The sequence below is a fragment of the Anneissia japonica genome, unplaced genomic scaffold (assembly GCF_011630105.1).
Source record: "Anneissia japonica isolate Jap-2015-1 unplaced genomic scaffold, ASM1163010v1 scaffold2756_len2360902_cov194, whole genome shotgun sequence".
Lineage (NCBI taxonomy): Eukaryota > Metazoa > Echinodermata > Crinoidea > Comatulida > Comatulidae > Anneissia > Anneissia japonica.
Window position 1 is genome coordinate 1,926,577 of NW_022719050.1, and position 13,730 is coordinate 1,940,306.

Consider the following 13,730-nt stretch of genomic DNA (forward strand, 5'->3'; position numbering starts at 1 on the left):
TATCATCCACAGTATTTTCAACCCTGTCTCTTATACACATCTAGATGTACTACTACCACTAGTCTACTGATGTCTATACAATACAGAAAAATACAGTCTGGCCCTAGCTAGGGCCTAATTCGATTTCAATTCAATTCAATTTAATTAACAATATTTAAAGCCTATTAATTAATTATCAAAAAGGAAATCCATTTGGCCATGGCATAGGGCCTAGGCTATAACAACAAATACAAAACAGAGTACAATGAAAAAAATATGAGTGGACCACTGGCAATGTCGTCAGTGGGTGTCTTCTAACACTAAACAAAAAAGACAAACATAGTCAAGCCACACAGCAGGCCACCTACTATAGAGTAGACCTGGCTTTATGGGTAGTAGCAGCTAGGCCCTAGGCCTAGCCTCAAAATACAACATGAATAGCCTAGGCTAGGCCTAAGGCCAGGCCAACATGAATAATTATAATATGTATTTAATTATAGTAATATTAATAATAATTGTAAGAGATATAAAAGACAATACATTACTGCAAGCTAGCAATCTTTTTGTTAATGTTTAGTCTTTGCAGCAGTAGCCTAGGTCTAGTTCAGTGATGGCGCCAGGACCTGCCCGACGGAAGGGCTAAAGGCCCCGACAGAGGGGGTGGGGGTGCTAGTGCAACGAATCGAGTCTCACTTGGCTGGGGGCCAGGGGCCGCCTAGGATCCCCGACGGGAGTCCAGGGGGTGAAGTCCCCTGGAAGCCACGGATATTTGACGAATTATGGCCAATATTTATTACTTATTTTGATAGGCATCGTGTTACTATAATATGACTTCATGAGGCAATGTTTTCTCATGTCGAAATCAGCTTCTGAAACCAAAACATTTTGAATAAAACAAGAAACAAAGCGTATGCAATGTAACCATCTAATTTATTTTCAAATCCTCATTCTTGAAAGTGAAATTTTACATTTTGGAAATTTTGCGTAAATCTGTCAACCACGCTGTCAGTCGAGGTTGCTTCACCAATCACGATGTATTTCAAGCATCATGAGGCTATCCTAACGAGCATTTGTCATAACAGAACGCAAATTATTTTTAATTACTCTCATTGAACTATTATTATTATTATATTATTATATACTATTATAGTTTTATGTTCCTGTGCTAAAAATAACATTGTCGTTACAACGTTATAAATTGTCTTGTCCTTACGGCGAATTGTCTTGTCTCTACGGCGAATTTTCTTGTCCATACGGCGAGTGATTGTCTTGTCCTTACGAGTGTTTGTCTTGTCTTTACGGCGAATTGTGTCTTATTTGTACGGCGAGTGATTGTCTTGTCCTTACGAGAATTTGTATTGTCCTTACGGCAGTTTGTATTGTCGTTACGGCAATTTTTATTGTGCTTACTGCGTGAGAGTGGGATTGTTCTTACGCCAATGTTTGTCTATTTTGGCCCTAATGGCCGTCCATACTATGGAGTACCCAATTGTTTGAGAAAAAATTGCTCCATATGTATCTATGATATAAAGAGTGTGGCGCAGCGTACAAGGTGTTGAGCTTCTGATCGTGAGATCGGGAGTTCGAGACCGACGCTCGACGCACTGCTTGAGTCCTTGGGCAAGACACTTTACTTACGATTACCTCTCTTCACCCAGGGATATAAATGGGAGGGTCATGCTGTTAGCATGTTTTTTGGTGACCCTGCTACAGGCGCGTAACAGGGGTCTTGGTTTGGTGTGGGGGGAAGGTTATAATTTTCCCTGTTATACCCTCCTCCTTCCCCCATATAGAAAACAATACGACATATCTTAACGAAATATATAATATTAGGCCTATACACGTGTATTTGAAAGTAAATATAAGCATTTTCATTATGGTCTTATTTATTACAACCATATTCTTTCACCATCAATACACATGCAGAGAATTATGACTAGGGGTTTTTTTTTTCACATTTTAGGATGGACCAATGAGTGCCCTTCTTTTATTATGGTAAAACGATCTATCTTAAATTTTCTTTCTCTTTGAGTTGGGCGGACTATTAAGCTGTTAAATCAAATTGATTATTTATTACAAGTGTTTATGATGAATACATTATTATTATTATTATTATTATTATTATTATTATTATTATTATTATTATTATTATTATAGAAAGTGCAATATACGGTACCTCAACTGTCACTTTGTGTACCGTTGGCGAAGTAGTTTGGGGCGGGGAAGAACAAGTCACAGGCTGGTCTTCTTCTCTGTAGTCAGTCGTAGGTCTATTATGGTTTTCTTGTTACTGTTGTAAATTTGTGCAAACAGCCTCCCGGTACTGACTCCCTGTAGGAATACTTAAAGTTTGCACCGTGGGCGATCGAATTATGGCTTCGCAGCATATCTCTTAACGATTTTTTACAGTAGAAGCACATTCCTTTTGATGACATCTTGGAGCGATCCTTTATCGTTCTAAAAACTAATACTAGAATGTGTAAAACGCGAAGTCTCTGCCTGGGAATGAGATGCAGTGATGGACCCATTAATTTGAAATATAGGGGTCCCAGGGAGGGACTTCCACAGATGGAGGGTCTATACCACCTCAGCCCCACCATGATTGGGGATGAGGTAAAGAAAAGTTACTATTATCGGCACCTCTAGATGGCCGGAAATAGCACTCTCAGACTTAAAATTGGAAAATAATTTCCTTTTTTTCCTCCAATTTTGACAAATTTAGGGGAGCCCGGTCCGGCTGGGCCCCCTTGGACCAGCCACTAAGATGCACCAACGGATTCGGAGAATAACTGGCGGCTTAGATCAAATGCGCTACAAAACCACGATGTACGATGTACTTTTTTCCCAGTCTTCCCCCTGCCGCCGTCTGTTACGCCACTGCTTTGCTACGACTGTTCTAGTCAAATTAATAGCAGCAAATAAGATATCAATTCATATCATACGCAAGAAGAAGATAAAAAACATGGCATGCGTTAGAAAGAGGGTTAGAAAGCTTAATAAGGATTACCATTATTATAATAATTATCAATCACAATCGCAAAACGATTTATTTAATCCTACACATCATATAAATTATTACGAATAAGAAATTTGAAATTGTAGGATATGTAAGACTCTCATTAAGACCAGGGGTCAAAAGAATGAGAGCCACCCAGCAAATTAAGTAATTTATGATAATTTTTTAAAAGAAGTATTGTGTGTTATACCTCTGTAAGCGATTAACTGCCACCCTATTGAGCAAAAATCGCCGTGTTATGGAATCAGTGAAACTTAATTCTATATTGTTATTTCAATCAAAAACGGTATCATCTTTTTTGAGTCTCCGCTACTGATGTCTTCTCAGGTTGAGCCATGGGATATCCCTTATATTTAAAGCAAGTATGATTAGATTGTCGTCGATGAACAAAGGAAAGTACGCTGGAAACAACATTTTGTTAGCTCAATTGGAAGAGCGCCAGATCTACTGCAAAAGTGGCTGATCCAATTTCCGCAAGCGTCCATCTCGACATTTTTTTACTGCTCATTACAAGTAGGCCTATATATGTTTTGCCGATGATAGTTTATTCATAAATTTCATAAAAATTCATCAATACTAATTGTGTGACTTTTTTTTTTTTTTTTTTTTTTTTTTTTTTTTTTTTTTTATAGTTTTCTTAATGTAACATATTTAGCTCATTATTTCTAATCTGGGTTTTTCGGATATTTCAATTTTCTCTGTAATCATCGATAATCATTCTCATTGATTTCCCATGAAGGATTCATAATTATAATAACACTGATATCATTATCATCCACAGTATTTTCAACCTGTTTCTGAATTCTGCAATAAAAAATGAACTAATCGGTACTCAGTTTATTGAGCTTGCCTGTTACTTGAACAGTCATAATTGACTTTCTAATTAAGTTCATTACGAACAGTATTGGATTCTATTATTTTGAGACGCTTAATTCACATTTAGTGGAGTTCAGTACACAGTGTGTCGACTTTTACAGTGTTTACGTCAAAGGTAATGGATGTGAAAACACTATATATGATATTAATCTCTTAACGGAGCGATGCATTAGCTCTGTGGTTGAAAAAGGTCTTCTAATAAAGTGTTCAGTATTTACATGAATAAAATTATTTAATGTAGATTACCTATCAATAGGCCTATTTCTTGATTGTCATTCTTCACGTTATCATAACCATTATGATCATCATTATAGTCAGGGCCATTCCCACGGTAACTTACGTTACATTTTTTAACCTACCTTCATCCATCTCTACTGCTGATTACACAAATATAAAATTATTTCATCAGTATAACTAAGTATTATTTAAAACAGTAATGTTTAACTTTTCTGAAAATCCTTTTAAAAATTTCAACTGCTTTTCAGTATTTTTTTTAAACGTACTTAAATCTTGGTAACTTACGTTACACAAAAAGACATGCACTTTTTTTGAAGACAGTTCTCAAAAGTCTCCTCATATAGGATATCCCTTAGTAAAGTCAGTGCATATCACATAATTGTTGGTCATTGAACTATTAACAGGTAAACTAAAAATTCAAACGGATTACAATTAATAGGTCAAATGTCAAAATGTAACTTACGTTACGGTAACTTACGTTACTATGTCTCTATTGACCAACACAATTGACTATATGAACTTTATTATCACTTTAATTATATATTTTTTAAATTTTAATTGCTATTTCACATGTAGGTGTATAGTGTTGTGTGTAAATACCCTAGAAATTACTATAGATTTATTCTGGAATTCAACAATTCATTCAAACCAGATAAAATGTTCATTACATTTAAATAGTGATATACTGGAATTATATGTCTATACCGGTATGAGGTATAGTTCAACTACAGTATATTATTATTATTATTATTCACATTCAATTTGCAAACTTATTTCGAAATCTACAGTACACAATATTTCACATAAATTTAGAACACCTCAATAATGTGAAATTTCATTAATATTCTGGCAACTATTGGTAATACGTTGGTATCCTTAAATTCCCAGTCATGCTTTATTTAACTAATAGATATATTTTCTCATTTTCTTGCACTTGAAAGACTTTTAAAATATTTAATGGTGTGCCACTTTCAAAGTACCCTCACTATATTTTATGAACTTGGCAGTCATTTCGTTGGCCTACTGTATTGCTACCGCTGTAAAAATGAAGACGTGCCCAACATAATAGTAATACCCATGTACTCTCGACCTTCGGTACTGCACCACCAATCCCCTACTTTGATATTATGTTCATTCTCACACTCTCATTTAAATATTACTTTCACCTAATACAGCAGTATGCAATATTACTTCACAATATTAATTCCCATCCCCACTGAAAAATATTTAATAAAAGAAAATCAAAATTAACTGTTATTTAGGTTCAGGTGTACATTATCATTCTTAAATTCATACTAAAATTGCATTCAATAATTTCCAGAACAATGCACTTTCTTGATGTCACATTTTGCCAACTTCTCCCTCATCTGGGCCTTTTCATAAAAAAAAGTTCTACTCATAGTCACTGGTCAAGAGGAACTGTTGCAATATTTATGTCACGAATCAGGATACCTAAAACTAGTTAAAACCTGAAGTGTAATCTTCATTACTACTTTTTATGGTCAATATTTTGACAAGCAATATGCCTGCCAGATAGAAGTTAATTCTTTCATTTAAGAACAAGAGGTATATTCTACCTTTGGTGCATACCTAAGCTTCCAATTTTGTACAAATTTATAGTTAATACCATGTTTGTTGGTAACTTGCGTTACCTAACGGTAACTTACGTTACATCGTAACTTACGTTACTAGACGTATTTGCATCATTTTGGATTTCGGCTCAGATTTTGCATAGACAGCTTGTAAACTATTGGTTTTTAGTTTTTCCACACACCCCCATGTATATACAATGCAAATTATTGGCATTTGGCTTTATTACATTAATTAAATTTCTTGGTCCATGTCACATTTTCATGGAATTGCCCAGTCATCATTATCATAATCATCATTATCATCATCATCATCATTAAGTGAATTATGAATCACCATCATAGCTATTATTAGCCTGTCATTGTTTCAAAAATAAGTGTTGTCATCATTATCGTAATCACCATCAATCATGAGCATCATCATCTAACAACATTATCATTATTAACCTTATCAGTAGCGTCGTCGTCATCATCATTATCGTCATCGTCATCCTCATCATTATTATTATCATCATCATCATAATCGTCATCATTATCATTATTAATTATTATTCGAATGTAGTCCTGCAAATAAATGAATAAAGAAATTGTGTAATAAAACGCCTCTGGCGGGTCTCGAACCTGCGACCTCTCGCTGTCAAGGCGAGCGTCATAACCATTAGACCACGGAGGCTTCATGGTTGAACAGATTCAAATACCACCAGATACACTCCATTACACAATAGGTACGGCTAGAAACAATATAGGTACATACAATATAAATCAAGATAGCCGTTAACACTGTTAAATTATATTATGTAGTGGTCTTAGATCCATAATGATATCGTACGGGCCTCTGTGGTCTAAACGGCGCTTGTCAAATAGCGAGAGATTGCGTGTTCGATTCCCACCAGAGACATATATATTGCGTTTTCGATTCCCACCAGAGACCACTTCTTTTCATACAACTAATAAGGAACTTTCGTTGAAACTATGTTTGATACGATTTATAACATCATGTTCCTATATAATTATTTGATTTATACATTATTTGTGTTCTCAATGCTAAGTAGCATAACCTTCATTTGTGTGTGTACATATATATATATATATATATATATAATTTTTACAAAATGGACGCTACTGCTTACAGTGAACTGCTACACAAGAACATTACCAAGACATACAAGAAGGTGAGCCCTGTAATAACTAATTCTATCGAACGCGACGCCAAAGGCATCGCACAAAAGCTAGGCCTTGATGGCAAAATCAACACCACAGCAACAACCGAGGCATTCATTACACTCAAAGACAATAAACCCAACTTCGCTAACAACCCCACTTGCCGATTAATCAATCCAGCTAAATCTGAGATTGGAAAAATTAGCAAGCAGATATTAGACAGGATAAATGGGAAAATCATTACAAATTCAAACTTAAACCAATGGAAAAACACTACCGCTGTCTTACAATGGTTCAATTATTTTTATACCTCCTTGATAACATCAAGGATAAACATCAGTACTCGTTCATCGCTTTTGACGTGGTCGAATTTTATCCATCTATTTCTATGAATCTACTGAATGATGCATTAGACTTTGCATCCTGACACGACAATATCACTGAAGAAGAACGTGAAATAATTTTCCATACTAAAAGGTCCTGCTTGTACAACTCAGGCGAAGCGTGGGGCAAAAAAACATCAACCACACTATTCGACATCACTATGGGAAGCTATGACGGAGCCGAGACATGCGAATTAGTAGGTTCCTTCCTTCTGCATAAAATCACAGAAAAACACGGTAGCAACTTCGGACTTTACAGAGATGATGGTTTAGGAGTTACTAATGCCACACCTCGCCAGGTAGAAATAATCAAGAGAGATCTGTGCAACATATTAAAAAATCACGGCCTAAAAATCACAATCGAAGCCAATAAAAAAGTAGTAGACTTCCTTGATGTCACATTGAACTTAAATTCCGGAAAGTATATGCCATATTCAAAACCCAACAACACGCCGCTATACGTCCACAGCATATCCAATCACCCACCAGGAATTCTCAAAAATATCCCAGAATCAATAAATAGACGCCTATCCGAAATTTCGTATGACGAGCAATCATTCAATGACGCAGCACCACTTTACCAACAGGCCCTCAATAAAAGCGGATACGATTATAAGCTTAAATTTTCGCCACCGCAAGAACCCAAAAACGAGAAGCACAGCCAATCCCGCAAACGTAACATAATTTGGTATAACCCACCGTACAGCACGAGTGTTGCCACCAATGTCGGGAAAACTTTCCTCGAGGCTTTAGATCGAGCATTCCCACAAAATCACACACTACATAAATTGTTTAATCGAAACACTGTCAAAATTAGTTACAGTTGCACTGGAAACCTTAAACAGACCATTGATGGCCACAACAAAGCAACCATAAACAAGAAAACAAACAAAGCAAACCAACAAAGGATGCAACTGCAGGAAGCCCGAAGAATGTCCAATGTCTGGCCACTGCCTAAAAGAATGTGTTATCTATCAGGCAACGGTTACAACTAATAACAAACCAAACCAAACATACGTAGGACTCACAGAAAACGCATTTAAGACAAGATACAATAACCACAAAGCCTCCTTCAATAACAAATCCAAGAGACTTAACACAGAACTAAGCAAGTACATATGGGAACCAAAAGAAAAAAATATGGACTGTAATATTAAATGGAACATTCTCAAAACAAGCTAAACCATATAACCCATCATCAAAAAGATGCAACCTGTGCATATGGGACAAATATTTTATAATTTGCAAACCGGAAATAGCTACACTAAATAAACGTAATGAACTCGTTTCAGCATGCAGGCATGCCAACAAATTTCTTCTAAGAAATTTTGTAACTTAATTTTATTTTAACCCCCCTCCTAGCATGCAAACTTCTTTCCCATGTAATGTTGCTACTTAACTTATGTTTATCACTTTAATCCCTTCATTGTTTATCAACTCTAAATCTGACCGAACTAATTGAACCCTTTGTATTACCGCTCTGGCTTTCTGCGCATGCTCAGCTTATCTCAATCAATTGTATTTCTATGTTTTTTAGTCATTAGGCAATTTTATCTGAAGAGTGTCACACTCTTATACACATCTAGATGTGTATAAGAGACAGCTGGAATAATGAGAAACAAGTAATGAATATGAAAATACAAAAAAAGTACTTGCATATAATTTATTCATCAATTTATTTTTAAAATAAAACTAAATTGTCAATATATTCAACCGTATGTTATTAATATCAGACATGATATGTGCGGTTTTTTTTTCAATTACTAATTCCGTATCATTTTCCGTACGATTTATGCCATCGATTAAAAGTCAGAAAATCAGACGCAGTGTTGACCTTCTTATGACATAAGAAGTCTTCTTCGTCGATCTTTACAAATTGAACTCATTAATGTGACGGACGGATAATTTGATTGATGAAAACAATCTTAGGAACACGTTTTATGTTTAATTATAATTTTAAATCGACAAAACATCTCATTGTGGGCGTTATCTCTGCTATTATTTAATCCGAGAATCCCCGCCTACGTGACAAACGAAACCGGAGATAATCTCTACTTTTTCGGAGCTAATCCATCCGCGATGGACAGATTACAACATAACTCTTAGTTGCCACATATTAAAAACGTGCATACATTTACCGGCTATAACTCGAATTTGCCTATCCGTAAGTTTAGGAATGGGTGCGCCCTCAATAAACATAAACACTGTCTGAAACGACTAGTTTTTACCGTCTAAATATCCACTAGACTATTTTATGTTCGGTTACGATTTGGTGCTTTGAAAAAAAACAAACCATTGATATTCACCTGTAGATTTACGACAAAATAATACAAGTTGCACATATCACATTCAAAACCGGCTTATATGCTAATTACTCTTTAAGTTAAGTGATTTAGAGTATTATTTAATGCAATATGTTAAATAAATCATATTATGTGTATATTAAGTTCATCCGGTGTTGGGAGAGTTCTATTTTGAACTGTATGTAAAAGAGTATTCCAATAATTGGCTAAACAGCCGTAGCTACTCAGTGTTTTATAGATATATTGTGTCGATTGACATTTATTTTCATTTTTCAAAGATATTTCCATCGTAATTGAACCAAATTAAATAAGTGGATAATGTTTTTTTTCGTCAATTCTAGACTGCCAACTGCATCCTTTTCTTTGTATTTCATTTCTCCACCAACCATTCGCAGATATGCTCAGAATATTCTTTTCAGTGAAAAACATAAAAAAAATTAACATAAAGATACACATGTAGAGTATGTTTGAGCTACTTAAGGTAAATATTATTACATATTTTTTCTATATTAATGAATTGTTAAAAAAAATTACGGAAATATTAAAAATAATAATAATAATAATAATAATAAAAGCGTTCAGAACTGCAATTCTATACTCTTTGAGTATAGAATAGGCCTAAATGAAAGAAATGAATAAATATACAACTAGGCCTATGCCTATTAATACAAATTTAAAAAAAATAATAATGAATACATATTGTATAAATTTAATTCAGTTTGAAGAAATTATATTATCATTAATTTTATATTTATAAATTAAAAGGCATGTACCTGAAAGTTGTGTTTTTCAATGATATGTACGGAATTGGCAAGTTAAGCCGGGCACTCATTCCATGGACCCGTCGTCGACCTACGTGATTCTATAAAGAACGCAACGTAACGACGCGCGCGCAACGGATAATTTTTAATGACGATCCAATCAGACTACCACCGACATTCAGCAAACGACGTCGCGTCGTCTAACGCTCACAGGGAACGGTGTTGGATTTGTCGGCCGACGGTCGTATGACGTCGGACGACGCAGTGAGTGGCCGCGGCTTTACCTCTAAACCTGATGATTGATTAATTGAACTCATGTTTTTGCACTACAATTATATTATTTCAAAGGACTTGTTATTAACACCAGATTCTAAGAATGATTTTGCTTTTGTCACATTAACTTTGAAATGAGGATGACGTTCAGCCATTAAATGTAAATTATTATAGACTTGTAAACGTAATGAACCATAATTACTTTTTTTCTTACACTGTTGCAATTTATTTTCTTTGTTAAACTATACTTCTCCTGTAGTAATAATACCGTAATGTAACGTAATTTGGAATCCAATCGTAAACTTTCAGAGTTCACGGTTTTGTAAGGATCTTTTAATTCAAAGTCTGGGTATATATTATTTCAAATGCTACTGAACCAGTTTGAGCCAAATTGACACATAATTGGTCATTCCGAACACATTGTTGAGTTGTGATTTGTGTATTAAAGATTATGTTTGCTAGTTATTAAATTTACATGTGTAACCGTGTACTTAAAGCTACAATCAAACTTGAGGAGGATGTAACTATTTTTTTTGGGTCAATGTTTAGTTTATCCATAGAGAAAATAGAACACAAGAACACACATTCTCTATGGTTTAACGAAGCCAATAGAATAGAGGCTTACTTTAATAGCGTAGCGAAAATAATCAAGATACTTCATTTATGTATCTTCTTAAAAACTACTCTAAATATTTAATGTACTCAATCATTCCTAAATTCTCTATTTGGCAATCCAACGTTTCTTTGAGAAATGAATCTTTTTTTCCACCTTCAATTGACCATGTCACGTGGTTAGCATTTTCACTTCCACTACTCGCTACATCACGACCCCAACACTAACGGTCATCGATGTGTAGTAAAAGGTGAGCTCAGTCGGTTAAACTGATGATAACACTCGAATCACCGTGTGGATCAATTTCATCCACTACTCTCCTTCTGCACTGGCATTGGGATGAGACCCTTGGTTCCTTGTGCAATATGGCCCATGTGCACGTTAAAGTCAGGCTACGGAGAAAAACATTTTTTTCATATTTTGAAAAAGTTTGTTCGACAAAAAACTGGAGAGCAGTTATGAGATACAGATTTTTTAATATTAAAATCTGGGAAGGGGCGTCACGACCCTTTACCAGCTATTTTCTCACAGTTTTTAAATGGTCAGAAATCTGTACCGGAATCTCATTAACTCACATATCAATTTTTTTCCTCCGGAGCCTGGCTTTAAAGAACTTAACGCACTCTTTGAAAAAAATACGGGATTGTCTCCGGTCTACTGCCCAACCTCCCAAAAAGTAGGACCCAACTGGAGAGCCTTCGGAATTTCGTGGGTATCCTTGGTGTGTTTCACGCCAAAGAAATCCAATCCGATCCAATCTAATCCAGCTACGAGCTGATTCTTGACAACCAATCGATGTTGAGAATTAGCGAAGCTCTCAATTCTTTGAACAGCATAAATAGATGAATGTAGATGCAGAAATTAAATTTGTCGTCAAATATTGAGAAAGCGAGTATAAATAAAACTAACTGTAATCGATCATCTCTATATGTTTATTCAGTTCAAGAATATGACAATACATATCTTTGGGCGCTTCAACTGTTTGAAATTTAGTCAAATCGTTAAAAAGACCTGTGGAAACATACATTCCATATAATGACAGTAAGCAATATCACCATATCACCCTATCTCCTATACTTCCATGCAAGATTTTTTCCATACAAGATTTTTTGCTAAAGCCTTTACGAATGAAAATGTATAATGTACGGTACCGTATATTGAACATTGGATATATTGCTTTTTGGAACGCATTGAGAACTAGAGTTGCACCAAGCATGTACAAGAGTGTAAACAATTATTTAAATTGCCAACGGAAGCCCCAGTATAACCCAGTTGAGTTGCCTGGTCAAGGCGTCTATATAGACGGCAGAAGGTACTAAATTCGTTTTGGCAGTTAAAACAACTTCTTTTCACCTCACACTGCAAGACGGTTTAAAATTTACATTTTTAGGTTTAACAAGGTTTCAAACATGTATTATATATAAACATAGGCCTGTATATAAATATATATTCAATCAGATTTGCTGCGTAGCACTGTGAACATTAGAAAACAAATATAATAGGTACGGTGAATTAGGAGAAAGAATCTTTAAGTGTGACAAATTGTGTCTTGCGAAACTGTAACTGCAACCTCTCGTTGTCATTGCAAGCGTCATAAATCTAGACCTCTTAAGACATATATGTATATAGCAAGTCAAAATAAACCCAAGAACACATCCTCTTTCACAACAGATATACGCCCTCACATAAGCGGGACCAAAATAGACCGAGGAGAACACCTAGCTGCTAGCAGCGTACCGTACTCGCTCGAATAAGTGAATAAGCACACCTCTTTATTCATTTTTTGAAACAATATCATGTGATTTTTTTTCTTAGCAAGCCAATAATCCAATCAATCCCGGGACTCTGGTTGGCATGATTTATCTATGGAGTGGATTCACATGTTCCTCTTATGTCAACTTCAAAATGAGGATACTTTCTCCTGGAAAGATGAGACAGTGTCTTTCTAACTTCCCTCTTCTTTCATTTTTCTAGTCCTTTTTCTTTTTCTTTTCCCGACAATTTGCAAATTTTAGCACGTTTTAATTTTGCAAGAAGCAATAGGAGAGAATTCTGCACTTTAACCATAAACCTTTCCCCTTGCTCTTCCCCCATTTAGTTACACGTTTAAAAGCTTAGCGTGTTTAGGATGGTATCAAATACCCAAAAGCCAATATGCTAGGCAAATTAAAAATCATGTGAATATCGCTTTATAAAAATATGAACCATGGTATAAGATGTATTACAAAAGCTTCAGAACTCAGCAGCACGTGTTGTCTGTCTCACTAAACTTCGTGATCATGTTTCACCTCCTCAAAGACCTTCATTGGTTACCGATATGTAAACGCCTAAACTTCAAAATTATTCTTCTCACTCACAAATGCATACATGGCTACGCCCCACACTATCTTTCTTCATCAATCTCACAACAATTATTTTCACGTTCCACAAGACAGTCAAATTCTCTCAGGTTATCTGTCCCCAGAGTGCTGCATGTTCGTACTGGCGAACGGTCTTTCTCTTTTGCCGCTCCGAAATTATGGAACTCTCTTCCACCTAA